The sequence below is a fragment of the Pristis pectinata genome, chromosome 1 (assembly GCF_009764475.1).
Source record: "Pristis pectinata isolate sPriPec2 chromosome 1, sPriPec2.1.pri, whole genome shotgun sequence".
Lineage (NCBI taxonomy): Eukaryota > Metazoa > Chordata > Chondrichthyes > Rhinopristiformes > Pristidae > Pristis > Pristis pectinata.
In genome coordinates this window covers 79,258,312-79,277,095 of record NC_067405.1, presented here as the reverse complement: position 1 = coordinate 79,277,095, position 18,784 = coordinate 79,258,312, and the positions used below count along the sequence as shown (strand labels likewise).

Genomic DNA, 18,784 nt, shown 5'->3' with positions numbered 1-18,784 from the left:
CAACTGTCTGTTATCTCTCTACAAAAGTGTTCCTCTAAATCCCGCTGACTATTGGGAGGTCTATAATGTAGTCCCATTAATGTGATCATCCCTTCCTTATTCCTCAGTTCCATACATATTGCCTCAGTAGTCGAGCCCTCCAGTCTGTCCTCTCTGAGCGCTGCCGTGACATTTTCCCTGATGAGTTATGCCACCCCTCCCCCTTTAATACCTCCCTCCCTATCATGTCTAAAACGTCGGAACCCCGGAACATTGAGCTGCCAGTCCTGCCCCTCCTGCAACCAAGTCTCACTGTTGGCTACAGCATCATAATTCCATGTACGGATCCATGTTCTAATTTCATATGCTTTACCTACAATACTCCTTGCATTGAAATAGATGCAACTCAGAACATTAGTCCCACCACGCTCAACCTTTCAGTTTCCATCTTTGCTTGTAGTCTTAACATCTACTTTCCTCACAGCTTCTCCATTTGCTGCCCTGCCACCCCCCTGCAACTCTAATTTAATACCCCCCCCCCCCCCCCGCCTCCACCAAGCAGCACTAGCAAACCTTCCCGCAAGGCTATTGGTTCCCCTCCGGTTCAGGTGCAAACCGTCCCGTTTGTACAGATCCCACCTGCCCTGGAACAGAGCCCAATAATCTAAAAACCTGAAGCCCTCCCTCCTGCACTATCTGCTTAGCCACGTGTTGAACTGCACCATCTTCCTACTTCTTGCCTCACTAGCACATGGCACAGGTAGCAATCCTGAGATCACCACCCTGGAGGTCCTGTCTTTTAACTTACCACCTAACTCCCTGAACTCATTTTGCAGGACCTCATCACTTTTCCTGCCTATGTCATTAGCACCAATGTGTACCACGACTTCTGGCTGCTTACCCTCCCTGTTAAGAATACTATGGATTTGATCTGAAACATCTCTGACCCTGGCACCTTGGAGGCAACATACCATCCGGGAGTCTCATTCTTGTCCACAGAACCTCCTGTCTGCTCCCCTAACAAATTACTACCTCTTGCCTCTTCTCCCCCCTTCCCTTCTAAGCCAAAGAGCCAGACTCAGTGCCCGAGACCTGACAGCTGTGGCTTTCCCCTGGCAGGTCGTCCCCGCCAACACTATCTAAAACAATATACTTGTTATTGAGAGGGACGGCCACAGGGGTACCCTGCACTGACTGCCTATTCCCTTTCCCACTCCTGACGGTCACCCAGCTACCTGCCTCCTGCAACTTAGGTGTGACTGCTTTCCTGTAACTCCTGTCTCTCTATCCTTCAGTCATCCAAATGATCCAAAGGTCATCCAGCTCCAGCTCCCTAACATGGTCTGTAAGACGCTGCAGTTGGATACACTTCTCGCAGGTGTAGTCATCAGGGATGCTGAAGGTCTCCCTGACTTCCCACATCCTGGAAGCGGAGCACACCACTGCCCTGACTGTCACTCACACTGCTCTACCTGTGTAATAGTAAAGAAAGAGAACTTAACAGAACCTCACCTTGGCCTCCGTCTCTATACGCTGAAGCCTCTTGAGCCAAAGCCTCAGCTCCCCACTACAGGAACAGGCCCTTTAGTCCACCATGTTGTGCTGAACTAATTAAGTTAATGACACCTAATTAAACTAAATCCCTTCTGCCTGTACATGGTCCATATTCCTCCATTCCCTGTACATTCATCTGTCTATCTAAGATCCTCTTAAACACCTCTACTGTATCTGCCTCCGCTACCAACCCTGGCAGCACATTCCAGGCACCCACCACTCTCTATGTAAAAAACTTGCCCCTCACATCTCCTTTGAACTTTTCCCCTCTCATCTTAAATACATACCCTCTAGTATTTGACACTTCGATCCTGGGAAAAAGATGCTGGCTGTCTACTCTATCCATGCCTCTCATAATCTTATGAACTATCAGGTCTCCCCTCAGTCTCTGACACTCCAGAGAAAACAACCCAAGTTTGTCTAACCTCTCCTTATAGCTCATACCCTCCAAATCCAGACAGCATCCTAGTAAACCCCTTCTGTGCCCTCTCTAAAGCCTCCACATCCTTCCTATAATGGGGCAACCAGAATTGAATGTAAAACACTGGTCAGGAACAGGGGCTAAATTTCCAACAGGAGACACAAGCGACTGTAGCTGCTGGAATCTGGAGCAACACACAAGATGCTAGAGGAACTCAACGGGTCAGGCAGCATCTATGGAGGGAAATGGACAGTTGACGTTTCAGGTCGAGATCCTTCATCCTCCACAAATACTGCCTGACCCACTCAGTTCCTCCTGCATCTTGTATGTTGGTAAATTTCAAACCCCTGGTTCACCATGAGGGAGGTGAATATCTCACACAGGGCCGAGGTCTCCACATCATCTTCACCCTCAGACTGGTGCTCCAACTCACAGCGCCAGCAGTCACCAGGGAAACCTGATGCCACAGAAAAGGCCCCACATTCCCGGCAGGAATAAAATGCAGCTATAAAAAAGGGAGCTGATTTGTATCGACTGTCTGTGCTGCAGAAATCAGATATTGCTGCATTGTACTGAGGTCTAGTCAGGGTATTATACTCCTGTGTTCAATGACAGCTTTAAAAATTCATCAGAGAAGAGGATAAATCTTCAGGGATTATTTGAATGGATATTCACCTCAGCCAAAGTCTGCCTGACAGAAAGGCAGAGACTGTGCTCATGTTAGGGTGTTTCTTTCTTTTTATCGGACAATTCCCTATTTGTTTATGACATGGAAAAAGACCCTTCAACCTATCCAGTCTGTACCAGCTCACAGAGTAATCCCATTCCTCAGCTAATTTTGCCTGTAATGTAACTTTGGTGAGGCTGGACTTTGAGTATTGTGTGCAGTTCCGGTTGCCCCATTACAGGAAGGATGTGGATTCTTTGGAGAGGGTGCAGAACAGGTTTACCAGGATGCCAACTGGATGAGAGGGTATGAGCTATAGGGAGAGGTTGGACAAAGTTGTGTTGTTTTCTCTGGAGCATTGGAGACTGAGGGGAGACCTGATAGTAGTTTATAAAATCATGAGAGGTACAGATAGGGTAAACAGTCAGAATCCTTTTCCCAGTGTAGAAATGTCAAATACTAGAGGGCATAGCATTAAGGTGAGGGGGGAAAGTATGAAAGGAGATGTGAGGGGCAAGTTTTTACACAGGGAGTGGTGGGTGCTTGGAATAGGCTGCCAGGGGTGGTGGTGGAAGCAGATATGATAGTGGGGTTTAAGAGGCTGTTAGATAGGCACATGAATATGTGACGAATGGAGGGATATGGATCATGTGCAGGCAGGAGAGATTTACTTGAATTTGGCATCGTGTTTGGCGCAGGCGAGTTGGGCCGAAGGGCCTTTTCCTGTGCTGTAATGTTCTATGTTCCATGTTCCATGTTATCCCTCCCGCCAAGATTCTGCCACTCACCGACGCACTGGGGGCAATTTACAATTTATCCAGCCACCTGCTTGTCTTTGGGATGTGGGATGAAACCGGAGCACCCTGGAGAAAACCCATGTGGTCACAAGAAGAACGTGCAAGCTCCACACAGGCAGCACCCAAGGTCAGGATCAAACCTGTGTCTCTGGAGCTGTGAGGGAGTGGCTCTACCAGCTGTGCCACTGTACTAATCAGTTCGAACAATGTAAATGTTGTTCACCCTCAGCACCCTGTATCAGACACTCCCAGAGCAAGTCCAGTGGGAATAGTTGGAGACTGAAGCTCCCTTTACACTGCCCCATCGAACATTCCCAGGACAGCAGGAGATGTTGGAGGAGCCTGTCACACGACACCAAGGGTCAGAGCTGGAGCTTCCATATCAGTCCCAATACAGCCAGTGTCGAGGAGTGTGGGGCAATCCCAACCCAGCTGTCCCCCACAGCTGGATGCAGTCCCCAAAACCATCCATGGAGCTGATCCCGCACAACGTGAGCCGTGTCTCAGAAATCCCACACCACAGGGGCACTTTCCACCTGGGCTCCTTCACGACATGACATGGCTTGGCTGCAGTGGGTCAATGGGCATGTTTCTGTGCTGTACATCTCCGTGACAGGCTTAGAGGGATACGGGCCAAACATGGGCAAATGGGACTAGCTTAGGTGGCCACCTTGGACAGCATGGACTGGTTGGGCTGAAGGGCCTGTATCTGTGCTGTGTAACTCATTGACTCCATGATTCTCCACTTACTGGCCCTCGTCTGCCATCCGGACATGCCATCAGCAATCTGTTCTGCCGTTGGATACCCAGGAGGGTCTCCAGAGGAGGTCTCTCTGCAGCGTGAGTCCTCCCCCTTTACATCAGGGAGGAGGGTGGAGAGTGCTGCGCAGAGCAGTCCAGTGCGACAGGTTTCTGAGTTGGTTCGCAGAGCCCGGACTGCCTGCCGTTTCTGTGGCCCGGAGGGTTCATACGTATGCTGATTGTCAGAGGTTTGAGAGTTTGAAGGAGCTTCTCCTCAAGTTCCGATTGCCCTTCAGCCCCACTCTCCTGGTCTTTGGATACCCAGTGCAGGGGTGGGGGTGGGGGGGCGGGTGACTCGATCAGGGAACTCCTTGTTGGTCTGCTCCTGGGACTGGCTGCTTCGTCTAGGAGTCCATCGAATCCAACTGTCTGCTCCTCATCTGAGGACATGTCTGCTGGCTGGCTGGAGGCCTTCTGGGACCGGTGGGCACTGTAGGAGCTGGAGAGCATCCTGGATACTGAGGGCAGCATTAATTAATTTAAATTTTTTATTTTGTAGTTTCAATAAAGGTTTTTGAACTAAAAGAAAAACAAACAAAAATCCCATGCAAAATGGGAGCCAGGGATTAAATCAAATCAGGTTAGATACAGAGTAAAAAATCCCTCTACACTGCCTCAGTCTAGGGTGGCACAGTGGCACTGTGGTTAGCACTGCTTTCTCACAGTTCCAGAGACCTGGGTTCGATCCCGACCTTGGGCGTTGTCTGTGTGGAGTTTGCACGTTCTCCTTGTGATTCCATAAGTTCCCCCGGGTGCTCCGGTCTCCTCCCACATCCCAAAGAAGGGTTGGTGGGTTAAATGGCTGCTGTAAGTTGCCCCAAAGGTAGGTGGGTGGCAGGAGATTTAGACTTGGGGGTGGGGGAGATGATGGGCATTGAGAGGGAATGGGTTAAGGGGAAGAAGTGGTGGAACGATTGCGTCGAATTAGCATAGACTTGATGGGCAGAATGGCCTATTCCTATGTCATAAGGAAATTGGGTTGATTGGGTCAGTGGGTTGATTCTTATGGCACGGATTTAAAGCTATAGGTTCTTGGAACCACTCCTGGCTGCTGATTCTGCCACAGGGTGTGGAAGGAGGTTGCTGATGGGCTGGCAGTTTGTGAGTTGGGCCTCCTTCCCCTGTTTATGCAGGGCTCGTGGGTGTTCCTTCCCCACTTTAAGGAGTCACGGGCCAGAGGTTCCCAGGACTCAGTGGGGATGTTGCATTTCCACAAGGAGACATTGAGCATGTGCATGAACCTTTTCCCTTTCGCACAACAGAGCTCAGGCTTACAATGACATGGCCTTCCAAATGGAGCCAACTGAGAGTTATTAGGGCCTCAATATGTTGATGTTGGCCTGGTAGTGGACATGGACACTGGTTCCAAGAACCTATAGCTTTAAATCCGTGCCATAAGAATCAACCCACTGACCCAAACAACCCAATTTCCTTATGACATAGGGATAGGCCATTCTGCCCATCAAGTCTATGCTAACTCAGCTTAATTCCGTTCCACCACTTCTTCCCCTGTAACTCATTCTCTCTCAATGCCCAGTGGATTTGGAGGATTTTGTGGAGACTATGTTGGTACCTTTCCAGTGCATGAGATGTCTGCTGTAAGTATGCCAGGTCTTGGAGAGAATCTCTGATGCCCAATGGTCCATGGGTTTTGTGCCAAGTCTGAGGTCTTGATCTGCATCTTCCCTTTTCCTCAATTGACCAAAGACAGTGCTGGCCCTTTGAACGTGTTGTTGAATTTCATCAGCGATGTCTGTCTTCAGTGAGAGGTGGCTCCCCAGATATGGGGAATGCCCCATGTCTTCGGGGGCTCCCCATGGACCTTTATTGTCAGAAGGCAGTGTGGTACAGTGTAGCAGGTTGGTATAGGACCTTGGTTTTGATCATAAGGCCCATCCTCTCATCTGCTTCAGTGAATGAGTCAATGATGCTGCACACGCTCCTGTTGACCTTAATGGTGCTGAGGTTGAGAGGTTAAGAACTTCAAGTTCCTAGGAGTAAACATGACCAGTAGCTTGTCCTTGTCTGACCATGTAGACACCATGGCCAAGAAAGCTCACCAGCACCTCTACTTTGTCAGGAGGCTAAAGAAATTTGGCATGTCCCCATTGACCCTCACCAATTATTATAGATGACTCATAGAAAGCATCCTATCTGGATGCATCACGGCTTGGTATGGCAACTGCTCTGCCTCAAACTGCAAGAAATTGCAGAGAGTTGTGGGCACAGCTCAGCACATCACAAAAACCAGCCTCCCCTCTATGTACTCTGTCTATACTTTTCACTGCCTCGGTAAAGCAGCCAACATCCACCCTGGACAGTCTCTCTCCTCCCCCCTCCCATTGGGCAGAAGATACAAAAGCCTGAAAGCAAGTACCACCAGGCTCAAGGACTGCTTCTATCCCGCTGTTATCAGACTATTGGACAGACCTCTTGTACAATAAGATGGACTTTTGACCTCACAATCTGCCTCATCACAGCCTTTGCACCTTACTGTCTGCCTGCACTGCACTTTCTCTGTAACTGTAACACATTATTGTGCATTCTTTTATTGTTTTCTCTTGGATTACCTCGATGTACTGATGTGATGAATGTTCTGTATGGATGGCATACATAACAAAGTGTTTCATTCTACCTCAGTACACGTGACAATAATAAATCAATTACCAATTTGATGTCTTGGAGCTTAGCCTCTGAGCAAGCATTATCTACTTACAGCAGCTCATCTGCTGGGGTAACCTTGGTTCTGGAGTTAGGATTAGGGTTAAGGTTATGTTGAACATTTTCTCATTGGTTCTGAAGATTAGCTCCCCTCTTACGGGAAGTTTGTTGGAAGTGAGGTACAGTATTGCAGTGAGAAAGTTGGAAGTAAGTGTTGGGGCAATGATGTGGCCTCTTATGATGTTCATCTTCATTGAGATTGGTCCTGTTGCAGACCCACTGGTTAATATCAAGGCTTGCATGCCACTGTGGAGGCAAATTTCTGTGGGTAGCTGATGTGAGGAAGGTTTTCCACAGTCTCTCCGGAGTGATGAAGTCAAAGGCTATAGTGAGGATGGAATAGTTCATGTACACTGGCTGGTGCTGCTACCTGCATTGCTCTTGGAGTTGTTGCAAAGTGAAGTTGGTGTCCCCTGTTTCTCTAGATGGACGGAGTCCACAACAGTGATTCAGGGAGCAGCTCAGCCACTAGGAGGAGGTGGTTAAGGAGGTCCCTGGTGTTGACTTTCTCTATGGCAGACGTCAGGGAGTTCCCTCTGTAATTACCAAAGTCAGACGTTTCCTGAATATGATCACCTTTCTGGAATCGCTGTGGCCCGTTGACATGACCTCCTCTTCCCAGATGTGGGAGGTGGGATTGTGAATTTGTGTTTGAAGTTCCTCCCCAACAAGTTTCAGAACATCAGCAAGGGCAGGCTGTGTTGGGCCAGAAGGGTTGATGTGGGCTGGAATCAAGGACACTTGGGCTATGATTGAGGAGTTTGTTAAGTGCTCCTTCTGTCAGGCACTGAATTCCTCTCTATCTAAGCTTTCTTCCATCTTGGCTCACAATGGACTCTTGGGTGTTTGGGCTATAGATAGAGTCATAGAGTAATACAGCCCAGAAACAGGCCCTTCGGCCCAACTGGTCCATGCTGACCAAGGTGTCCCATTTGCCTGTGTTTGGCCCTTATCCCTCTAAACCTTTTTTATCCATATACTTATCCAACTGTATTTTAAATGTTGTTAATGTACCTGCCTCAACCACTTCCTCTGGCAGCTCATTCCATATACCCACCACCCCCTGTGTGAAGAAGTTGACCCTCACATCCCTTATAAATCTTTCACCTCTCACCTTAAACCTATGCCCTCTAGTTTTTGGTTCCCTTTCCCTGGGAAAAAGATTGTGTGCATTCACCCTATATAAGCCTCTCATTATTTTATACACTTCTATAAAAATTGGTAAATTGATTTATTATTGTCACATTTACTGAGGTACAGTGAAAAACTTTGTTTTGTATGCCATCCATACAGATCATTTCATTACAACAGTGCATTGAGGTAGTGCAAGAGGAAACAATAACAGAATTCAGAATATAGAACCATAGAACCATAGAACACTACAGCACAGAAAACAGGCCATTTGGCCCTTCTAGTCTGTGCTGAAACGTTATTCCGCTAGTCTCATTTACCTGCACCTAGTCCATAACCCTCCAGACCTCTCCCGACCATGTATCTATCCAATTTATTCTTAAAACTCAAGAGTGACCCTGCATTTACTACATCAGATGGCAACCCGTTCCATACTTCTACCACTCTTTGAGTGAAGAAGTTCCCCCTAATGTTCCCCCTAAACCTTTCCCCCTTCACCCTAAAGCCATGTCCTCTCGTACTTATCTCTCCTAATCTAGGTGGAAAGAGCCTGCTCGCATTAACTCTGTCTATACCCCTCATAATTTTGTAAACCTCTATCAAATCTCCCCTCATTCTTCTGCACTCCAAGGAATAAAGTCCTAACCTGTTCAATCTTTCCCTGTAACTCAACTCCTGAAGACTCAGCAACATTCTAGTAAATCTCCTCTGCACTCTTTCAATCTTACAAATATCCTTCCTGGTGTTGCAGTTACAGAGAAATTGCAGTGCAGGCAGACAATAAGGTGCAAGGCCATAACGAGGTAGATTGTGAGGTCAAGAGTCTATTTTATCGAACTAGGGGACTGTTTAATAGTCTTATAAGAGTGGGATAGAAGCTATGCTTGAGCCTGGTGTTTTGTGCTTTCAGGCTTTTGATTCTTCTGCCCGATGGGAGGGGGGAGAAGAGAGAATGTCTGGGGTGGGTGGGGTCTTTGATTATGTAGGCTGCTTTACCAAGGCAGCGGGAAGTGCAGGCTGGTTTTCGTGATGTCCTGAGCTGTGTCCACAACTGTAGTTTCTTGCGGTCCTGGGCAGAGCAGTTGCCGTACCAAGCCATGATGCATCCAGGTAGGATGCTTTCTATGGTGCATCTATAAAAATTGGTGAGGGTCATCAAGGACATACCAAATTTCTTTAGCCTCCTGAGGAAGTAGAGGAAGTTGGTTCTATACTCCACAGAATAAAATCCCAGCCTACCCAACCTCTCCCTATAACTCAGGCCTCGAGTCCTGGCAACATGGTTTTGACAGCTCTGAAGAATCCACATCTGTCATGGTTATAAGCAAATTGTTGGATCTCCTGTGTTCTTTCCATCCACCAGCTGTTTGTTATCTCATAGGTTTTCTGTTGGACTTTAGTCTTCGGGAGACAGAGGACCTGCTTCTTTTTACTTGACATGTGGTGGCGATGACAATCTAAAAACGCCTGGTATTAGCTTTGCTGGTCACTATGGTCAGTGGAGCAGTAACTTGAAACGGGGCCACTGAGACCACCTGCAGAGTCCAAGAATATTTAGCTCAGTACAGAGTGAGGAGCAAACCTTTTAACAAACATCTTTGAGTGGCTTTGTGTACCTTAAAAAGGAACCCTGGGCTGCCAAAAATGCACAGAAGCCACCAGACTGCAGAGTCCAGCAGCTCCTGATGTCAGGCAAACCTCTCACATTTCATCGATTCTGAAAGGGGCAACAAGCTAATGGTCACAGGTTGGATTCGTGAGACGCAAGTTCAAATCCCACCATGGCAGATAGAGAATTTAAATACAGCTAATTAAATAAATTTGGAGTAAGTTGTTGAGGACACCAAACTGATTGTTGTAAAGCCTGTCTAGTCACCAAAGCTTTCTATACGTATACTAAGGATAGGAGAGTGACCAGGGAAAGAGTGGGGTCCATCAGAGACCAAAGGGGCAATCTGTGTGTGGGGCCAGAGGATGTGGGTGAGGTTTTAAATTGATACTTGTCATCTGTATTCACTGAGGAGAAGGACATTGTAGAAGGAGAATTCAGGGAGGGGGAATGGTGAAATTCTAGAAGGGAATTATTTGTCTTAACAGGCTTAAAGGTGGATAAATCCCAGGTCTTGAGGAGATGTATCCCAGGCTGATATGGGAAGCAAGAGAGGAGACCGCTGGTGCCCTGATGGTGATATTTAAATCTTTGCTGGCCACAGGTGAGGTTCCAGATGACTGGAGAACAGTAAATGTGGTCTTTCTATTCAAGAAAGGCAAGTAATTAGAGGCCAATGAGTATAACATCAGTGGTAGGAAAGTTATTGGAAAAAGTTCTGAGGGACAGGATTAATCTGCACTTGGAAAGGCAGGAATTGGTCGGGGATAGTCAGCACGTATTATTGGTGGGACACCTGGGAGTCCTGCTACAAAGACTTCTTCTCCTGGGTTTCTGGCCGTGACTCTGTCCCAAACTGCTCTACTCAGAGTCTGCATGGATCCAGAACTGGCTTGCCCATAGAAGACAGGGTAGTAGTTGAAGGGATTTATTTGGGCTGGAGACCTATGAGTAGTGGTGTTCTGCAGAGATCTGTACTGGGACTTCTGCTGTTTGTGATGTACATAAATGACCTGAATGAATATATTGATGGGTGGGTTAGTAAGTTTGCAGATGATACCAAGATTGGTGGAGTTGTGAATAGTGTAGAAGACTGGGGGTTTTTAAGAGGGGCTTGGATGGGCACATGAATGAGAGGAAAATGGTGGGATATGAGTATTCTGTAGGTAGGAGGGATTAACTATGTTGGCACAACATTGTGGGCCGAAGGGCCTGTTCTGTGCTGTACTATTCTATGTTCTACCCCTGCACCTTGCTGGTCCCACCCCGACTCAGGGTGCGGTTCAGCTTCCAAGTCTCTGCACTTCCAGTAAATCTCTTTCCTCTTTAAGCCGCTCATTAAAAGCCAAGCTCCCTGACCAGCCTACGGGTCACATGCTCTAATGTTTGCTGCCTGATTTTGCTGGATAACAAATCTGCTGAGTGCTTGTGGGGCGTTTGCAGAAGGCGGGGTGTAAGGTGAGTGCACAGCTGCTGTCATAGTGCCTGGGGTGTCCTGGACCAATCTGGGGGTCCCAGCACCAAGGGGTTGGGCAGGTGTGTGTATAAACACACGGCTGGCAGAGGAATTAAATCCCTTGGCAGCCTGGCGGTGATTGCATTGATGTAGGGGGAGGGTTGGCTCTGTGTGTGTGTGTGTGTGTGTATGTACATGTACCTGGCGCTTGTTGTGGCAACTGGAGCGCCCGCAGCCTGGGCTGCAAGCGATGCCCGGCATGGATTATTCGGACCGGCGTGTTTGCTCCCGGACCCCACCCCCCGGACCAGCACAAGCGGCTTCCTTCTTCCAACCACCCCACAACCACCCTCACGTCCGCAGGGCGCCCTTCACCGGCTGCTCGGCCCCTTTCCTGTCAACGGTTCTCGGGGTGGGGTTCAGCTCTACATCTGCATCCAGTCCGCGTTTCGCAAGTATCGGTGGTGTGCGGGTTCCAGGGTTTGAGGTGGGTCGGGGGGATGGGTGAGTGTCCCCGGGTCGGGGTTTGGGGTCGGTGAGTGTCCCCGGATCGGGGCGCGGGGTTGGTGATGGTGAGTGTCCCCGGATCGGGGGAGATGGGGTTGAGTTCGGGGTATGGGGTAGGTGACTGTCCCAGTCCCGAGGTCGGAAGGTGACTGCCCCGGTCCCAGAGTCGGGTGTGACTCTCCTCAACCCCAATTACGCCCCTTCTCCCCCACTCCCTCTCTCTCCTCCACCCCACCCCCATTCTCCCCCACCCTCTACCCCTTTTCTCCCCTACTCTCCCCTTCTCTGTACCCCACTCTCCCCACCCCATTCTCCCCCACTCTACCCTTATTCCCTTCCCCAACCCCACACACATTCTCACCCTCTCCACACCACCCCTACTCTACCTCTCTGCTCTCCTGCCTATTCCTCACCCCTATTCTTGCCAACCCTAGTTTCTCCACCCCTTGTGTTCAAGATGATAAGAGGCATAGATCGAGTGGACAGTCAGAGACTTTTTCCCGGGTCGACAATGGCTAACATGAGGGGACATAATTTTAAGGTGATTGGAGGAAGATATAAGGGGGATGTCGGGGTAAGGTTTTTACACAGTGGTGGGTGCGTGGAACACACTGCCTGCAGAGGTTGTGGGGGCAGATACATTAGGGACATTTAAGAGACTCTTAGACACGTGAATGAGAGAGAAATTGGGGGGGGGCTATGTGGTAGGGAAGGGTTAGATAGACCTTAAAGCAGGATAAAATGTCAGCACAACATTGTGGGCCGAAGGGCCTGTACTGTGCTGTAATGTTCTATGTTCACTCTGGCATCTTTCTGTGTTGTATGACCTGTAAATTTAAGAGTCTTATTGCAGTGTTGTTGAGTGAGTTGGGCTTGCAACACTGCCCCGAGAAACTCCTACAGCGATGTCCTGAGACTGGGATGATTGACCTCCAAACACTGTAACTTTTGCAAGGTATGAATCCAACCATTGGAGTGTTTGCCCCTTGATGACCACTAACTTCAGTATTACCAGGGTGCCTCAACTTTGTTAAGTGCTGCCTTGACGTCAAGAGCCCCTGGAGTTCAGCCCTTTGGTCCATGTCTGGACCCAGGCTGAGATGAGGTCTGGAGCCAAGTGGTCCTGGTGAAACCCCAAATGGGCAATGGTCAGTAAGTTATTGGTGAGTAAGTGCCACTTTATAACACTGTTGATAGTTCCATCACTTTGCTGAAACTGACTGATTGGGCGGTGATTAGCTGGATTGGATTCGTCCTGCTTTTTGTCAATAGGACATACCCGGGCAATTTTCCACATTATTGGGTGGATGCCAGTGTTGTAACTGTAGTGGAACAGCTTGGCTAGAGGTGCAGCTAGTTCTGGAGTGCTGGTCTTCAGTACTACAGCTGGGATGTTTGATCCCACAGCCTTTGCTGTGTCCAGCACTCTCAGCCGTTTCTTGATATCACCTGGAATGAATCAGACTGGTTCAGTGATAGTTGGGATCTCAGTTGGTCTCTATTCTGGATGAAGCTGGTTGTAAATGTTTTGACCTTGTTTTTAGCACTCATATGCTGGGCCCCACCACCACCAAGGTCAGATGTAGGAGGTGCTGTTGATTCAGCCTGGGCAAGATGGTCCTTGCAACCTTCTCCTCCAGTTAGCTGTCTAATTGCCCACCACCATTCACAACTCTGTGGTCAGATTGCAGAACTTCAGTCTGATTCACCATTTGTGAGATCACTCTGCCCTGCCTGTTTCACACACAAGTACTCCTGTGTTGCAGCCTCATCTCATTCTTTTTTAGGTACGCCTGGTGCTGCTCCCAGCATACCCCTCCGCACCCCCCATCGAACCAGGGTCCAATAACAATGGTGGGTGAGGGATGCATTGAGCCACGAGGTTACAGATCGAGGTGGTGGACATTTCTGTAGCTGCTGATGGTCCAAAGCACCTCAGAGGTCCAATTTTGAGCTGTCAGACTGTTCTGAATCTGCCCCATTTAGCATGAGTGCAGTGCCACACAGCTCTGTGTAGGGAGTCCTCACCACAAGGCACCTCAACCAATGCTACAGGTGGATTGGTGAGGCTGAGGTCAAGTAGTGTTGACACACTCAATATCTGCCACAGACCCAGTCAGGCAACTTCAGGGCTCGAACAGCGGTGGTGCTACAAAGCCACCTGGTAATAGACACTAGGTCCCCACCCATAGTACATTCTGTACCCTTGCTATTCTCAGGGCTTCTTCCAAATGTTGTTCACATGGAGGAACACTCTTCCCTCAAGGGAGGAGATTGCTGGGGCTCTGACTGAGCTGGCAACGTGAGGTACCAGATGACTGGAGAATGGCAAATGTGGTCTCCTTTTTTCAAGAAGGGCAGCAGGGAAAAGCCTGGTAATTATTGACCATCAGTAGTAGGGAAGTTATTGGAAAAAATCCAATGGACAGGGTTAATGATCACTTGGAAAGGCAGGGACTGATCAGAGACAGTCACCAAGGCTTTGTCAAGGGCAGATTCTGTCTGACCAATCTGACTGAATTGTGTGAGGTGGTAACAAAGCATCTTGATGGGGGTAGTGCAATGGATGTGGGTTACATGGACTTCAGTAAAGCCTTTGACAAGGTCCCACGTGGCAGATTGGACCCATGGGATCCAGGGCAAGTTGGTAAATTGGATCCAAAATTAGTTTAGCAATAGGAGACAGAGGGTGATGGTAGGAGGTTGTTTTTGTGATTGGATGCCTGTGACTGGTGGTGTTCCACAGGGACCAGTGGTGGGACCCTTGCTGTTTGTAAAAAGCACAAATGATGTGGATGTAGGAGGCATGATTGGTAAGTTCATGTGGTACTAAGATTAGAGTTGTTGATAAAGTGGAGAGTAGCCTTGGGCCGCAGGGTGATCTTGGTGAAATGGACTGAGAAATGGCAGATGCAATTTCATCCAGATAAACGTGAAGTGATGTATTTTTGGAGTACCAACAACTCCAGGACATCAATCATGAATGGCAAGGTCTCAGGGCTACAGGGTGATCTTGGTGAAATGGACTAAGAAATGCCCTTCTTGAAAAAGGGAGACCACTTTTGCCATCCTCCAGTCATCTGGTACCTCACTTGTTGCCAGCTCAGTCAGAGCCCCAGCAATCTCTTCCAGAATCAGTGTTCCTCCATGTGGAATAACATTTAGAAGAAGCCCTAAGAGTAGCAAGAGTACAGAATGTACTCTGAGTGGGGACCTAGTGTCCATAACCAAGTGGCTTGGTAGCACCACAGAGTGTCCTTGGTGGCAAGTCCAGAAATTCTTGAAGGTGGATAACGTGGTTAAGAAGTCATTTGAGATGCTGGCCTTCATTAGTCAGGTAGGTCGGGTAGAACAGGGAGGTTATGCTCCAACTTTATAAAATATTGTTTGGACCTCAGCTGGAGTTCTGCATGCAGTTCTGGTCACCGCATTATAGGAAGGATGTGATAACTCTGGAGAGGGTGCAGAGGAGATCCACCAGGACGTTGCCTTGGATGGAGCAGTTCAGTTATGTGGAGAGACTGGGTCTGTTCTCCCAGGAGCAGAGGAGGTTAAGATGGGACATGATTGAGGTATATAAAGTTATGAGCGGTAGAGATAGGTAGACTGCAGGAAACCTTTCCCCATATCAGAGGTAGATAAAGCTAGAGGACATAGGTTTAGGGTAAGGGGGAATAGACTTGCAGGGGATTTGAGGGGGACCTTCTTCATCCAGAGAGCGGTGAGTACCTGGAATGCACAGCCTGAGAGAGTGGTGGAAATTGGGTTGCTGACAGCTTTTAAGAAGTGTCTAGATGAGCTGTATGACTGAGGGAGGATGATCAGTGGTAAACGAGGAGGTTTCCCTGCTCATGAGTGTCCCTGATCTCAGAGGCAGAACAGTAGGACAGACACATTTCTATCATTCCTCTCACTGCCCCTGGATTTCCTAAATGCTTTACGATCAATGATGTCACGGTTGTATTTAGGAAACATTATGCAGCTTGTTAAGATCTGACCAATGGGAATGAGGGTGAATGGTTTATCCTGTTGCTGAGAGATAAATGAAGGACCAGAACAGTTAAAGTATTTTAACTCTTGGATTCTGGAATCTCTGGGAATGAAAGAGTGATCTCCTGGATACTGCTGTATGGAACCTGTGAAAACAGCTAATTTTCCTTGGGAAAACTCATTTGGTCCAGCCCCTCCCCTCCCCTCCATGGACCTATCCAAGTGCTTCTTAAATGATACTGTTGTACCTGCCTCAGCCACTTCCTCTGGCAGCTCGTTCCATTTACTCGTCACCCTCTGCGTGGAAAAAGTTGCCCCTCAGCTCCCTTTTAAATCTTTCCCCTCTCACCCTAAATCTATGCCCCCTAGTTTTAGACTCCCCTACCTGGGGAAAGACTGTTACTGTCCACCTTATCTGTGCCTCTCATAATTTTAAACATTTCTGTAAGGTCATCCCTCATTCTCCTATGTTCAAAGAATAAAGACCAAGCCTGGCCAACCTCTCCCTATAACTCAGGCCCTCTAGTCCTGGCAACATCCTCGTAGATCTTTTCTGCACTCTTTTGCTTAACCACATCTTTCCTATAACAGGGTAACCAAAACTGTACACAGTACTCCAAGTGCAGCCTCTCCAACGACCAATACAACTGCAACATAATGTCCCAACTCCTATACTCATTGCCCTGACTTATGAAGGCCAGCATGCTAAATGCCTTTTTCACCGCCCTGTCTACCTGTGACACCAGTTTCAATGAAGTATGCACTTGTACTCCTTGGTCCCTCTGTTCCATTACACTCCCTAGTGCCCTACCATTCATTATATAAGTCCTACACTGGTTTGACTTTCCAAAATGCATCACCTCACACGTATCTATTGAAATCCATTTGCCACTCCTTGGCTCACTTCCCCAACTGATCAAGATCCCCTGTAATCTATGATAACCTTCTTCACTATCAACAACACCTCCTGATTTTGTATCATCCACAAACTTGCTGATCAAGCCTTATGCATTCGCATCCAAATCATTTATATAAATTACAAATAACAAGGGTCCCAACACCAATCCCTGCGGCACACTACTAATCACTGACCTCCACTCTGAGAAACAACCTTCAACCACCACCCTCTGCTTCCTACCTCTGAGCCAATTTTGAATCCACCTAACTAGCTCTCCCTGGATTCCATGGACCTGACCTTCCAGACCAGCCTACCAGACAGGACATTGTCAAAGGCTTTACTAAAGTCCAAATAGGCAACATCTGCTTCTCTACCCTCATCTACCTTTTTGGTTACGTCTTCAAAAATCTCTAAAAGGTTCATCAAGCATGACTTTCCACACACACAGCCCTGCTGACTCCTCCTAATCAGACTGTCTATCCAAATGTTGGTAGTTCCTGTCCCTCAGAATCCCGTTCAGTAACTTCCCCACAACTGATGTCAGGCTGATCGGCCTATAGTTACCTGGCTTGCCCTTGCTACCCGTCTTAAACAACAGAACAACATTAACCACCTTCCAGTTTTTGGGAATTTCGCCAGTTGCTAACGTGTATTGAGATACAGTGGAAAAACCTTGTTTTGCATGCTCTCCAGACAGATCATTCCATACGCAAGTGCATTGAGACAGAACAAAAGGAAAATCAGTAACAGAATGCAGAATGTAGTGTTACAGCTTCAGAGGAAGTGCAGGTAGGTAGACAAAAAAGGTTCAAAGGCCATGATGAGGTAGACTGAGATCATGAGTTCTTTATCGTACAAGAGGTCCATTCAAGAGTCTTTTAACAAGGGTATCGAAGCTGTTCTTGAGCCTGGTGGCACGTGTTCTCAAGCTTTTGTATCATCTGCCCAATGGAAAGGGGGAGAAGAGAGAATGAATGGGATGGGAGGGGTCTTTGATTGTGTTGACTGCTTTCCTGAGGCAAAGGGAAGTGAAGGGCAAAGACAAGTCAGTGGAGGGGAGGCTGGTTTTCGTGATGGACTGAGCTGCATTCACAGCTCTCTGCAATTTCTTGTGGTCTTGCCATACCAAGCTCTGATGTATCCAGTTAGGACACTTTCTATCATGTATCTGTAAAAATTGGTGAGGGTCATTTGAGACATGCCAAATTTCATTAGCCTTCTATGGAAGGAGAAGCGCTGATGTGCTTCCTTGGCTGTAGCGTCTACATAGCTGCACCAGGACAGGTTATTTGTGATATTTACACCTAGGAACTTGAAGCTCTCAACCATCTCTACCTTATCACCATTGAGATAGATAGGGACGTGTACTCCATCCTGCTTCTTGAAGGTTCAAGGGTGTGATGATACCAAATAGGTGGAGCCACAGGTAGTGTTGTAAAGGCAGGGAGTCTGCAGAAGGACTTGAACAGGTTGGGAGAGTGGACAAAGAAGTGGCAGATGGAATACAGTGTAGGGAAGTGTGGGGTTATGCACTTTGGTAGGAAGAATAAAGGTGTAGACTATTTTCTAGATGGGGAGAGAATCCAGAAATCAGAGGTACAAGGGGACTTGGGAGTCCTAGTTCAGGATTTCCTCAAGGTTAACTTGCAGGTTGAGTCAGTATTAAGGAAGGCAAATGCAATGTTAGCATTCATTTCGAGAGGACTAGAACATAAAAGCAAGGATGTACCACTGAGGCTTTATAAGGTGTTTATCAGACTGCATTTGGAACATGGTGAGCAATTTTGGACACTGTATGTAAGGAAGGATATGCTGGCCCTGGAGAGGGTCCAGAGGAGGTTCTCAAGAATGATCCCAGGAATGAAAGGCTTAACATATGAGGAGCATTTGATGTCTCTGGGCCTGTACTTGATGGAGTTCAGAAGGATGGGGGATCTCATTGAAACCTACTGCATACTTAAAGGCCTGGATAGAATGGATGTGGAGAGGATGTTTCCATTAATAGGAGAGTCTAGGATCTGAGGGCACAGCCTCAGAATAAAGGGACGTCCCTTTAAAAATGAGATTGAGGAGGAATTTCTTTAGCCGGAGGATGGTGAATCTGTGGAATTTGTTGCCACAGAGAGCTGTGGAGGCCAAGTCATTGGATGTATTTAAGGAAGAGATTGATAGGTTCTTGATTGGTCAGGGAGTTAAGGGTTACAGGGAGAAGGCAGGAGAATGGGGTAGAAAAATAAATCAACCATGATTGAA

The 18,784-nt window shown here is 47.8% G+C and overlaps 1 protein-coding gene across 3 annotated transcripts in view; it reads left to right on the top strand.

Annotated features, from left to right (window-relative positions):
- The first annotated feature begins 11,064 nt into the window (after positions 1-11,064).
- LOC127573094 (mitogen-activated protein kinase kinase kinase 13-like) overlaps positions 11,065-18,784 on the top strand; it is a 151,560-nt gene continuing 143,840 nt past the window's right edge. Inside the window, exon 1 of one of the 3 annotated variants that reach the window (XM_052020968.1) lies at positions 11,065-11,138. The gene's annotated coding sequence lies outside the window, so the exon portion shown is untranslated. Of the gene's footprint in view, positions 11,139-11,300; positions 11,624-18,784 lie in introns of those variants that run through there. The other 2 variants (XM_052020986.1, XM_052020958.1) reach the window with 2 other exon arrangements.